Below are 13,969 nucleotides of genomic sequence, written 5' to 3' on the forward strand. Positions count from 1 at the left end.
TCTAACCTGGTGCTGTTTGTACCATAAATGTATCTGTGGCTTTGATGTAACTCTGCAGTCTTGAGTCATCCTGCTCTAAGCATTGGTTTTGATACAAGTATACAAGAACAGAACTATTTTATGTAACGGTTTAATACACTTCACTGAATGAACAGAAATATGAATAAAAGCTTATTGGTTGCAAAAAAAGAGGATACTGAAGTTAGTTACATAATTGCGTGGTGGTCTGTGGTTAAGATATACATGAATATAGAAAGTATAGACACTGACATTTAAGTATATGAAGACACAAATCTTTCTCTATATTGGAGTATTATTAGGGACCGAGCCCAAAAGGCAGAGGACTACTGTAAAACAGCAGTCCTTACCTAAGGGCGAGGACCCTATTGTTTTTCATGTGTTTGTTTGTTTGTTTGTTTGTTTGTTTCTTTCTTTCTTTCTTTCTTTCTTTCTTTCTTTCTTTCTTTCTTTCTTTCTTTCTTTCTTTATTATTACGGGACTCAAACCCTAAATTTGACCCCCTAAACATGCTCAAAAACTCACCAAATTTGGCACACACATCAGGTCTGGTGAAAAATTTGATAAAATGTAAAAATTAACCCCGAAAGTGCCAAAATGTGCTCTCTAGCACCACCTATGTAACTAAAATGGCCGCCATGGCCCGTAGGAATGTTGTAGAGAAATCAAACCAAAACTCAATTATTTGTCTCAACAAGACCTACAAATCATACACTGACATCCCTGACCTAAATCCAACAGGAAGTCCACAATTAGCCTTTCAAAATAAGACTTTGCCCCAATTTTGGCCCCCGAACAAACGCTATCTCCTCTGAGGGCGTTAATGGTATCAGCTTCAAACTTTAATGGGTGACTTATGACACTATGCTGAAAAAAGGTGTTAAAAACTTTGTAATAACTCGAACGGTTGCAGTGCCACATCTCACCTTACAATGTAAACCAATGGGGAGGCAATCTATGGGCATGGACTTTGTGTCAAACAGAGGCTACTGACGACTCCTGACTACTTTCAAACCTGTATGAATGGATTCACAACGAAATTTCCTACTAAAAAATATGAAATTAAATTATGTAAGATTTGGCCAAAGTCATGGGATTTATGAGGAGATTTCACAAAAAGCGTACTCTAAAATCCTCCTCTCCAACTGCTCCTGGTGATGTCACTCCCTCAGTGCTGTGAAACATTCCGCAATACACACTCATTATAAAATCACAGGAAGAGCAAGAAAAGACTTTAAAACTCACTCTCTAATATCTCAAAAACAATAAAAGATAGAAAAAACATGTAAATTCAAGATTTATAGGTCAAAGTCTCGTGACTCATTTAAAGTTCAAATGAAGTTTGTATCTAAAACTATGTGGAAGCAGTAAATGTTCAAAAAGGTGTGGGTTCGCTCACACTCTCCATTCAAACTCCAAATCAAACTTTGACCAGGTCATGTGGGTTAAAAGTCTTTCCTTTTCTAAAAATAGACTTGATGAAAATGAGGAAAATAATTTGTTTTACACACAAACAATTCAATTTACTAATTGAAATTCAAGTGAATGGGCCCAAAACTTGCATGATTTTGATGACACAGGTGTGAGCAAGACAGACATGTCTCACCCTGCAGAAAATTCTCATCCTGTCAATCAATCTTTCAAAATAAAAGCACACCACATTTGTAATAAATATCCCTCATTTTTAAAAAGCAAAATGATCTGATCCCGACGGGCCATAGTGCGAGGTCCCGACCAACACTGCTTGCAGCTTTAATTATATAAGCAACTTCTGACTCTATAAACCTTTCTCCACATTGGAGCAATACAGTAGAGTGTTATGTTGAAGGACAATATAAGCATGCCTCTGACTCTATAAAGGGGAATTTCAGATCTTGAACCACTAAAGTAAAATGAACACTGCAAAATTCTAATTCTTCTATATTTTGTAATGGGTAGATGGACATATTTAAAGGGTTGTTGAATATTTATCATAGTAATAAGTTAGGGTAAGAGCTTTTAGAGTTTTCAGCAACTGTTTTAGCAAGGCATCATGAGGGCTCAGCATAGCTGCACATTATGGTGAAAACACTACATAAAAATCTACTTCAGTTACATCACTGTGATACTCACCACAGCTGTTATACAGTAGCTAGTTGGCTCTGTACAGTCCCCTAGAGGATCTCCATGTCATGCCTGGGTCACTTTTGAAATGTAGGAGAAACAAGGAACATTAACCACTTAAAACAGCTCTATTCAAAATATTACTTAAGATTACTTCTTGTCTGCACCTTCAAAATTTAACATTGTCGTCACAAGCACCATGTATAATATGTTGACTGTCTACTGTATTGTGAACACTGACTGTTGCTGATAAGGTGTTGTCTCCCCTGCTATCTCGGTATCCACCAGCACTCCTGTATCTTTTTCCGAAGGGGCTTTATTCACTGACTTCATATCTCTTGATCCTGCTGGCCCTGTATCAAGTCTCTATTCATATGAACACCACATCTTCTGCACCTATGAAAGAAGGGAGGCACACATATGTGGGGAGTTTATAGGTTTTTCTGAATATTTTGAATAATAATATTTTTGCCAAGAAGAAACCACCAAAAAATAAGCTTTTTAAATTTGTAATATTAGAGATATATAAGAATCCAGCAACTGCATTATTCACTTAAACCAAATGGGGAATGAACTGCTCCAACATATTAATTTCCTCAACTTCTTCTGTTCAAAAGAAAAAAAGAAAAAAAATTATAATTGTAATACACTACACAGACACCGACAATAAGAAACTTAATCTTATAAGCTTTACAAATTAGAATTGATTGCATGTTACTGGAAAGATTAGTTCCAAGCTATTCAAGTATGTGTACCAGTATGTGGCGACACATTAGTACAGCAACTGCACAATCTAATGCACCAAGTACAACTGAACTTTTAGGTAAACCTATGATTAGCCTCCAAAATACTCCTGCAACATTTAATGATTTTTATTTGTAAGCACTACCCCAACACTAGGATAAAGCAAAACTCATTTTAACAGCCTAACATTAGTCCTGAAACCCCAGTAGGCCCAATACTAACTTCACATAACTATTTTGGCTGATAAAGAAATAATAATGTTCTGTTGTAGCTAGCTAAACAGAGCTCATAAATAATAAATACTCTATAAGATAGTAGTTGGTTAAGAGCTGGAAAAATATTCCTATCTAGCCAAATGGACCGGTAAAAGGACAGCTAAAGAGATTACCGCAGCTTTATGCTACTTTAAAGAGTTGACTAGCTAAAAAATGATGTAGTTCCTCCTTGGTTAAATTCATTGATAGAGCTCATGCAAGAGTTAACTACAACCATGGCTGTTTCCCAATTGAGCAGAAAAAAGGCTACCATTGTAGTTTTTAGCTTATAATTGAACAAAAAAAACAAAACAAAAAGTCCAATAATATTTCACCAGCCTTTTTCGTGGCAGCCATTTGACTTGTCATAGCAGCAAAGGCACAGGTGCAACTAATAATGTCATGATTACATAATGATTGATGATTATTACATTAGATAAGAGATAATAAATGAGCCTGCATACACAACACCTGGGCCCTGGAGATGGCTCACCTAAAATAACCTATAGACAAGTGGTTGGTTATGCACCATCTAATCTGTTCCTTAAATGTTTGCAAGAAGCATGTAGGTCCACTATACTTTAATGTTTCCCAATAGAGAGTTTCTTCTCAACGCTTTCTTTCTATGTTATCTTGAACAATAGTAAATACATTGACTTGAGGTTTGGTGTATGGAAATGCTGTTAAAATGGCCTCTGCCAAAAAGCTGTATGTTCAAGACAATTGAAAAAGCGGTATATTAAGAGGCTTGAACAAACTGATGCTTTCCACCCCCTTGTCCACTAGGTGGAACCACTGAATCAACAACAACAATATTCCTCACAGAACCATTTGCTGCTGCATACAATTTGGAGCATAGTTTGGTTTAAATTTACAGTAGGCTTCAGTTGAGGGACACCTGACATTTCACCTAAGTGGTACCCAAACGAGATGCAGCAAAGACAATTATATCAATGACATTTAGTATGCAATATGACATAACAAGAAAATGTGTAAATAAATAAGTTGAATGCATTTGACAAATATGGTGTAATCATTATACAAGTCTTCCAAACGTTAGCTAAAGTTACTAAAAAGAAAAAAAGATGCAATAAAGGAGGAAGATGATGAATATATAAGTTATAGTTAACTACTGAGCAGAAATAAAATCAGATCTATTTGCAATAAGCTGTTCTGAAACTGTAATCCTGGGGTGTCTCTAAAAGAAACGCTCTTGCTGTAGGCAATTAAGATTAGAAAGTTAAGACTACAGTCAAGTTAAAAATAGAAGTAGATACTGTTGCAGTAAGCACTCTTAACTTCTGTACTACCCTTTTTCTACCTCAGCACCTCCTACACACAATACACCTCATGGCTTCCTGTGCAACACCACAGTTTTCCATTGTGGTATTCTAAGACCCGTCAAGTTTCGCTTACAACTTTAATCAGGTGAGAACCTGCAAAATAGTCCTGCTGAGATATTCAAAGAGAATGCACATGTTGAAGAGCTATGTTTATGCTAAGTCTGAAAAATGAATGCCTTAACTGTCATTCTGGTGCACACCTGTTGATTTAATGTCAGATTTTTTTCCATCAATCAATCAACCAGACAAACTGACGACAGAAATCTGTCAATTAAGCAATCAGCCAGTTAGTTACATAATAAAAATGCTTCTCTCTTAAGTGTTTGAAACTGTGAATGTTTGTTTTTTTTCTATTTTTGCCATGTCATTTATGTTATTTTAATTGATATGACAGAAGGGGGCACTCTAAGCAAACCCATTGCAGGCTTCCTCATGCAAGTTGGAGTGTGGACCAGTACCTCCTCTGAGAGGTTCATTGACTGCAGCCCACAAGTGCCTGCACTTGACTCTCTGTTTGATGTTGATTGCTATTCCGGAGCCACAGCTTTGCAGAGGCTTGGTGTTTTGATGCTGTCTGTCAGATATGCATTTTGACTGTGATGCTGCTTTGTTTATCTCAGATGATGATTTATTTATTATTATTTAATTTACCCTATAACACAAATCAGTGCACACTTGAATACCAACAGATACATTCCAGAAATAATAATTATATCCACCTGAGATTCATGTGTGACCGTTTTTTTTTTTTTTTTAAATATATTTTATCCAATATCAGTGTTATGAGGATCACATAAATGTAGTCACACAGTCATGAACTGAAAGATAATAATGTGAAAAGCTGCCCGTGTGCCTTTAAGAGGCAAGATCACATTGTTATTCTGGGTTTGTCCACAAGCCGACTGTGGAGGTGGACAGATAGTGGTTCTGAGGGTGGTGTGTGGGGGAGAGAGTAGGTGTGGGAGGGGCGTGTGTAGGAGTCTCATAATATGAGTCTCCAGGGGCCAGTATGGATTAGAAAAAGAGGGAGAGAGAGAGAGAGAGAGAGACACTGCGATGTGGATAAGATGTCCTTAGGATGCATCCCGTGCTTTACAGCAACGTCCAAGGAGGCATAGATTGATCCCGTGTTCCCCTGTTCTCCGGAATGGTGTTGCAGGCTGAACACTCAAGGCTAAGCTGCCCATTAACAAGCCAATAATTTGTGTCATTATATGAAGACTGCAGCTGGTGCCACTGATGCACTGCTTCTCACATGTCAGGGCTGAAGACTGAAAGGAGTCTTAGCGTGGTTCATTATAAAGCCGGCCTCTCATCCCTGCTTCCATCCTTTGTCTTGGAAGCATGCGTGGCAGAAAAGGCTTGGCCTGGATAGCTTATTTATTTCCTCCCCAGCTCCCTTTTTGAAACACAGCATGCTCAATATAAAATCAATGTATTAAGTGTTCTTGAGTATACAGAGTGACGTGCTGCCATTCCCACTCTATGCCTTTGGCTGTGATTACAGCTAATTTGAATGATTGAAATGCTTCCATAGTGAAGCTGGAGTGAGTGAAGTGAAGGGCTCACACAGATGAAGGGGGAGGAGGCGAGAAAGACTTGGCTCTACTCCAGGTGGAGGAGGTGAGTCATTCCCCACACAGATAGACAGTCTATCAATGTGTGTGTGTGTGTGTGTGTGTGTGTGTGTGTGTGTGTGTGTGTGTGTGTGTGTGTGCGCGCACACATGTGTTTTTGTTTATGTGTGCCCACATGCCCAAATTGTTGTCGAGAGAATAAAATAAGGCTGCTGGCAACAGAGTGAAGGAGAATGAATACCACTGTATACATTGTGCTTTTCTGTGTGTATGTTTTTGTGATTTTGTGTGTAGTGGATAGGCTATCTCTGGTTTTAGGGCAGCTGACTCTGATGCCCAAGGTGGGCGTAAGATTCACGTGGCTCAGTATCAGACTAAATGAGGGCAACAGGGCATCATTTTTATTTTAAGAGAATTTATCTGTATTTTTTATTTAACCTATATTTTCAAAAACAAGCAAACACAAAAAAGAGGACTGACCAAAATAGCAACAAATTTAGTTCTTAAACATGCATTCAGATAGTATATTTGCACACTTTTTATCAATTGTTTGCGTCTTTGTGCGTTCATGTGTGCAAAACTTTCATTTGTTTATGTTGCAGATGCACAGCGACTACATTTTTTGGGCTACTCTACTCCGGTGCACATGGTGGGCGTCATGTTCATGTGGTCTCGGCATCAAACTAAATGAGGACAGTTAGAAGTTTCACTAGCAAGTTCTTTCACGTTCTACTGATCTGGAAACAAGATCACTTGTTTAGGTGCTGCATGTGTGTCACATTTATTATTCATCTCACCAGGACAGTCTCCGTACAGAAACACACACATACTCATAAAGGCAAGCACGCACGTGCCCTCCCACACTGAACGTTAAGGCAAATGAGTTTTGTTCCATTTGCTCTTGAGAAGGAATGCTTAGCCCTTATCAGATAGTATAGACACATGTCATATTCACAAGGTATTTCTGGGTAACTGCAAGCAAGTTGTTGATTACTTGTCATCCAACAAGGGAGGGGTGTATACAAAGAGGACATTCTGTTCTAGACAAAGCAAGCATGCAGGCATACAACTCTGCTGCCTTCCTCCACCCCCGCCTGCCCATGCACCCCAGCCTACTAGCCTGTCTCCAAAGAACTCGCCAGACTCTCTTAGTCTGTCTCTCTCTCTCTGTCTCTCTCTCTCTCTCTCTCTCTCTCTCTCTCTATCTATTTATCTATCTATCTATCTATCTATCTACTCCACCAACACCATTGAGGAAGCACAAATAAAAAGTTGTTGTCATAGAAACCTGCTGTGCCTTTCCTCCTCTCCCCTCATCATCCCCTCAGCACACTCAAACTTGTATACACACACACACACACACACATACACACATACACACAAAGCTATCTCGCGTCTATTCAATAAACTCTCAAGCGACATGGACGACGTCAAGAAACAGTGCAGAAAAATGATGGCTAAGTCTTATGGATAGAATGCAGAGTAACACAGAGAAATACAAGAAATTATTAAAAAAGTACAACCCTATCCTAACCCTAATTATTATAATGCAGTCTGAACACATTGACTCTTTCATGAGACTAACTGATCAGTAGTGGTAAAAGTGAAACTTTCCTTAGAAAATTAACTCTATGATCTCCAGCTCAAATAAGAGATAATTTTAGTCTGAATTGCCTTGTTGTTGTTATTGCCATCAGGCCAGAAATGAGATACATGATCGCTGTTATTGCACACCATCAGAAAAAGCAACACAGATTCTACAGCTCTTCAGCAGCCAGATAGATTTTTGCAGATAGTTTTCAAAAGAAACGTTGCTGTCACCTCAAAGATAAACACAACAGTCATTTCTCGCTGTAGAAGACAAAATACACAGAGTATATTATGTAAACTGATACCAGCTAGTCATTTTTGCACATTTAAAAACTGAAACTCAGTGGTGATACAGGCGATAACCCATAGGCAAAAGTTTATGACTACATTTTCCCAAACACAGAAATAGCTCCTTGATCAAAGGTAGAACAGGAATGACCCTATAGTGAAGTGCAGGTTTCAGATGGAGGAGCAGCTGGTCAACTGCTGCTGCTGTTGCTGCTGTTGTTGTCTTCCCTGTGGTGACGATGTGGTTCTGAGGAAGCCAGCTTCCCTTGTTATCTCCTAAGAGAGCAGACACATACGTAACACACACATGCACACAAACAGTGGCGCATGTTGCCGTGGGTGTGTCCCCAGCTGTTCGTATAGGGCTGACGCACTTCCACTACAGACCCCGTGCACGCTCCCAGGAGAGGACACATGTCCCACAGGTCTCCATTCATTCAAGGTGAGACGCAGATGACATGACAAGTTGCTACCATGACAACGGTTGGTTGGGTAAAGCCGTGCGGCGTGAGTCTACATGTTGGCTGGTAATGAAATCGCCCCTCCTTTCTTCTCCTCTGCCTCTTCCACTGGAATAGAAGAAAGACTGTCACGGTGCACACTGGGTTTCCAGTGTTCTGTATCTACTGTGTTTTCATTATTGTGTTGGTGGGTGGCATAGGCCTATATACTGATTTGTAGTGTGGGTGTTGAGAATCTGCAGATTCTGGTCAGGTGTCTGGCTACCTTCAATCAATATCTCATCAATTCACTAGATGTAATTGTTCAGGTGCTGATTGCTTCTCGAAGCTGTTTCAGTGTGGTTTCTACCCTGCTATTCTGCAAATTTGGGGGGTGGGGGTTCAGTGCATTGTTGCTTTCAGGATCAGACACAGTGTAATTTGAATGTTAGTTTGCCAAGGATTGATGAGCCTGCACTTCCCAACTCTCTGGTCCTGATGTGATGCATTGAGCGTGATTGGCATGTGCGGAGAGAAAATAAGCCAAAAGAAAACAGAAGAACAAAGTGTTTGTCAAATTAGTCTATCATCCCCCCAACAGCTAATGTATTTGATATGATAATTATGTTTATTTATTTTCCGGATACTTGTTACACTAATTAGACTTAAACAAGCTTATTAGGCAGAGGTCTGCATGGAAGAGACACTTTTTGCTTGTATACAGACTTGCCTTTTGTGTTTCTGTTTTTATTTATTTTACCTTTTTTTTATCAGAATTGAATCACCATTGATGAAATTATACATGCTCTTATTAACAACCTATAATCAGTGTTTAAATCATTAAGGCTGATCTTAATCAAATTAGCTGACTTCACTCTAAGCAGGCGAAATGTCAGAGCCCTCTACTACAGGACTGACTAAATCTAATAAATCAGTAATCTTATATGGTGATAGAGCGTCTGTGCCCCCTCCTCTGCAAATAATTGTGTCAAAGCCAATGTTTTATAAAAGATCTTTTCTCCCCTTCTATTCCAGTTCATTCACCCTGCTCTAAATATTGTATTCAGACAGACCGCCACCACAACAGCCTGTAGATAAGAAGATACATTGCTGGTGACATTTAAAAGGAGTCACTACCCCCTCATCTGCCTGTCCATTGTCAGCATCCTCCGTGGCCTATAATGAGAATGTGCACACAGGCCATTATAAATAGTCTGTGTCCTGGTTAAATGCAACACCTCTCTTTGGGTGCTATTTGGGCTGCATGATTCATTGTGATTCATGCTCGTGTGTGTTCTCTCTGTTCTCACAGATGAGCTGGATGACCGGGGGGAGGAGATAAGGACTGCAATGGGAACATGGATCATGGGTGTGTGTGTGTGTGTGTGTGTGTGTGTGTGTGCATGTGTGCATGTGTGTGTGTAGGCTGTGCCACGTGTGTAAGTGGTAAATTGAACAAAGAACGAAAGAGATGGAGAGATTGAAAGTGCACATTTGAAGTGCCAAATTTGTCAGCCCACTTTTGAGCCCACTTTCAGAAAAATCAGGCCTACTTGAAGGAGGGAGGAAAAAATAGCTAACAGAAAAAAAAACAATAATTCCCTTCACAGCCAACTGCAATGGTACATCTGTATTGTGTGTGGCTGTGTGTGTATGTGTGTGTGTGTGTGTGTGTATGTGTGTGCATCCCTGCTTGATGTACACGTGCCCGGTAGTCTGCAGAGGCAGGTGCAGCTGCTTAAAGAATGGGCAACCTTGTTATCACACCAGTGGTATTTTCCAACTGTGCATGCATACTCTACATCCACCTCCTCCTTAGCTGTGATAGACATCATGATTGAGTGATGGACACCTATTTAATTGCACCCTGCTGTCTGTTGTCTATGTACCAGCAAGGTAGGAGGGAGAAGCAAGAGCTAATGGACTGATATGAGAGCCAGCCATGAGGGCACATACTGTACTGTGCTCTTTGTGTGGCTCTCTGTACAACCTAATATGCTGCCTGCTTGTTTAGCCACTAATTATTTACACTGATATCACTTGGCATCTGCTGGTGGGACTGTATGCATATTTGTTTTTGTGCGTGCGTGTGTGTGTGTGTGTGTCCGTGTCTGTGATTTCTAGTGCACACTAGCTCCCAGTGGCCATGTGGGTGTGTGGTGGGTAGCTCAGAGTTGCATTAATAGCCAAAGGGCAGGCAGGGAGGGAGGGAGGACATAGACAGGAAGAGGAAATACAGTTTACTGGTCGCCCACCACTTCCTGTGTGTCTCCTACACTCACAGCCCACGGACCAGAGTTGCTACTAAAACCAGTTTGCTGCAGCGCAACAGAGATAAGATAGAACCAAAGGTAAACACGGTGACAAAAGGGTACGGTATGCCACTAAGAAAATAGTGATGGGTTTGTCACTATAGGAAGGTTATGCAAGTTGCTGGAAATGACCTGCCCACACTGCCCTACCCTGTCATTTTCTACTTGCCAAGTATGTGAAGTGAGGCAATGAGGTGTTACAATGACAAGAGAAACAACAGATGAAAGATTGTACTTAAATTGATGAGCAGTCTGTCAACTTCACCCTATCACTACATGATCAAAGCCCAACATTAATTCAAATCTTATATTCACACTCTAAACAAGTTATACCTTCAAACTGAGAGTGGAGTCAACAAAGCTTGACACTCATTCCTCCCTTAAGAGATAACTGGAGGGTTGCAGTATCAAGACATATCCAGCAGAGGTCCTTCTCTCATTAAGTGTTGTCAGCGTCTGTCTCTGTAGTCCATCTTGAAGTGGGGAACAGAAGTGGATAGGTGTTTACAGCAAGGGGAACACAACAATTCAGGGACCCCCCCCTCCCCTGCTATAACAATGTAAAGGTGAGTAGATGCTTACAAAGTTTAATCTATTCATATGAAATCTAATGATGAGAAGTCTTTTAAACACTTACCGCACTATAGAATGACTCTTTGGGACACATTTTGGACCACACCACAACACCTACAAGCAGTCACCACCACTGCTGACACTGTGTAGGAGCAGGGGCCTTGCTGTTGAGTTGCAGTCATGCAGGGAGAGAGATTGGATGGGCTGATAAGAAGCCCCCGGTTTGCACACATACTGTGCTCTGGTAAGAGGCAAACCCCCTGCCCTTCTGGGATCCCACATCCCCATTGAACTTTCCACCCACTCACCAAGGAATGCGGAGAGGGGGAGGAGAAGTGGGGGGGGGGGGGGGCTGTAAGAGGCTGATATGGGGGATATAAAGGGAGGGGAGGGACAGGGAACTGAATGAGGAAAGAAAGAAAAAGATGAGGAAAGGCTGAGTAAAACAAAATATGATATGTGATATATGAAATATGATATTAAATGGCCCTTGTGATAATACCCAGTTTTCTCATCAGACTGTTTGTGTGGTAATTAGATAATGTGAGAACAGGGACGGGAATGTAACGACAAAGCCAGCAATGACACATCATGCGGGTCCTAGCAGAGAAGACCATTTGAGGGGATTGCATAGTTGAAGGTTTTCCACTCCGTCTTTTACTGAACAGGTGGGGATTGACATGTACAAGAAAGGGCATGGGAACAGAACAATGACAGACACACACAGACACACACACACACACAAACTCTACATGCACAAACACACGAAAACGCATACTCATATATAATTATCTAATGACGTAGCATGATGTGTCAGTGTCTCTGTCATCACCACAAGGTGATCCAGATAATATATTGTGTGTGTGTTTGTGTGTGTGTGTGTGTGTGTGTGTGTGTGTGTGTATCTGTTTTGTTTTTGTCTCAACAGTAAAAACCTGTTTGTGCCACATGACATCACAAGCCCTTAGGTGCGTGTTTCATTTTGTTTTTGACACTCCGGTCTTGTCAACAAGTTGCTAATGCCTCTCTCCATCCTTTTTTCTCTCTTTCCGCTGACTTTCTCAGAGGACCTTAGCACTGATGAAAGCAGGTGCCTCGGTACGCCTCTCATTGAATTAGGAATTCCACAGCGTAAAGTGGCAGCATTGTTGATGAAAGGTTAGAGCTGTTTCAAATTCTCCCCCTAAATGAAAAGGCCCTCACTCCAGCGGTTGTACAAAAAGAAGGGATGACATTTTGGTTGCATCAGCTGTATATCTAAAGTGTCTGCAGCAAAATGCCAAAACGATCAAAGCCAAATAGGGAGGATAATACACACAGAGAGCACCTAGGCGCTCTTTGTTAGGTTATCTGCCCACAAACCTTAGTCAGACCTCATAAATAGTCATTACGCCCCTCAGTGATAATTCTGTGAATACCCCCATTTAATGATAAACATTTACATGGTGGCAGTGAAAGGAATTTATCAGGTCTTTACATTAGGGATTAGATTCAGTGGTTGAATTAGCGTCTGTTAAAGGACAGAATGGAGGATTGGAAACTCAGTGGGTGGAACATGAAGAGATTTCATAAGAGGAGGCAGGTGGTGGTGACACAAGACATTTAAGCTCTCTCTCCTTCGTGGCATCAATCTCTGCATCTCGCTCTTTCTGTCTTTTCTTCTCGTGCCACACCTTTGTGACATATCGCAGATGTGAATGGACATCTTCCCTTTGAGGTGCATGCTGGAGGATAGAGAAGAAAAATGATGCATTTTCAAAGGTGCTATGAAAGCACAGGATGTGAGAGGCTGGATCCTTGACCTTCATTGTCATTGCCCTCTGTTCAGGTCAGCCATGTACACGTCACCATGGCTCTGTATTGTTCATTGTTGTTAAGAGCAGACATGCTATCTGCTTACCTCGCCAACCTGCCGCTGTTCTGGCACTGCTGACTCTCTGTGACTCACTAGGGCTCAAGCACTTCATGTTTGCTCCTTTTTTCAGCCGGTGGCACCCCACAAAAGGGAGTCATCAGGTTCGAGGTTGAGTTATATATAAAGATTATCAAAGGAACATGATGTCGAAAGGTAAACTTTAATTCTGCGCCCGCCCAACAGGCAGACAGGGCTGGGAGGCAGCGCAAACAAAAAGGATGTATTTGCTTTTCATGTGAAAATCAATGGGCCCAGACAGATGGCGGTTTGTTTCTTCACTATTTACTCCCCGGCTCCATGACAAATGTCCTCGCCACCCCTCCTGGGCTGACGGTGCACAGGTAAGCAGAAAGCCATCCCTTCCTTCCCCACCCCAAATGGATGACAGATGTGCCAGCTACCGCCCTATTTCTTTCTTTCTCTCTCTCTCTAAGCACTCATCTATTATGCTGCTGTTGACCTAGCTACCGCAAACAACTCTGAACTCTTTTCAAAGGAAAGTTTTATTTGTTTGATAAATTATTCCATCAGATAAACATACTTATCTTCATCTTTATCAGAAACAAAGGCCAACTAACACTTAAAAAAGCCAACTGGAAATGTTTCGTTATCAAGAAACACAAGGCTTTTATTCATGTGCTATAGTTTAATGAGTCATATCATGGAACAGGAGACAGACAGCATCTATGGTCCATTACCACAAAAGAGATAGTGACAAATATGTTGATGAGTATTTCATGCCAGCTATGCCTGAAACGTCTGAAGTCAGGGGGAAGGTTAACCTGATCTGTCTCATGTAAGAGGCTGAGGTG

The sequence above is a fragment of the Thunnus maccoyii genome, chromosome 7 (genome assembly GCF_910596095.1).
Source record: "Thunnus maccoyii chromosome 7, fThuMac1.1, whole genome shotgun sequence".
Taxonomy (NCBI): Eukaryota; Metazoa; Chordata; class Actinopteri; order Scombriformes; family Scombridae; genus Thunnus; species Thunnus maccoyii.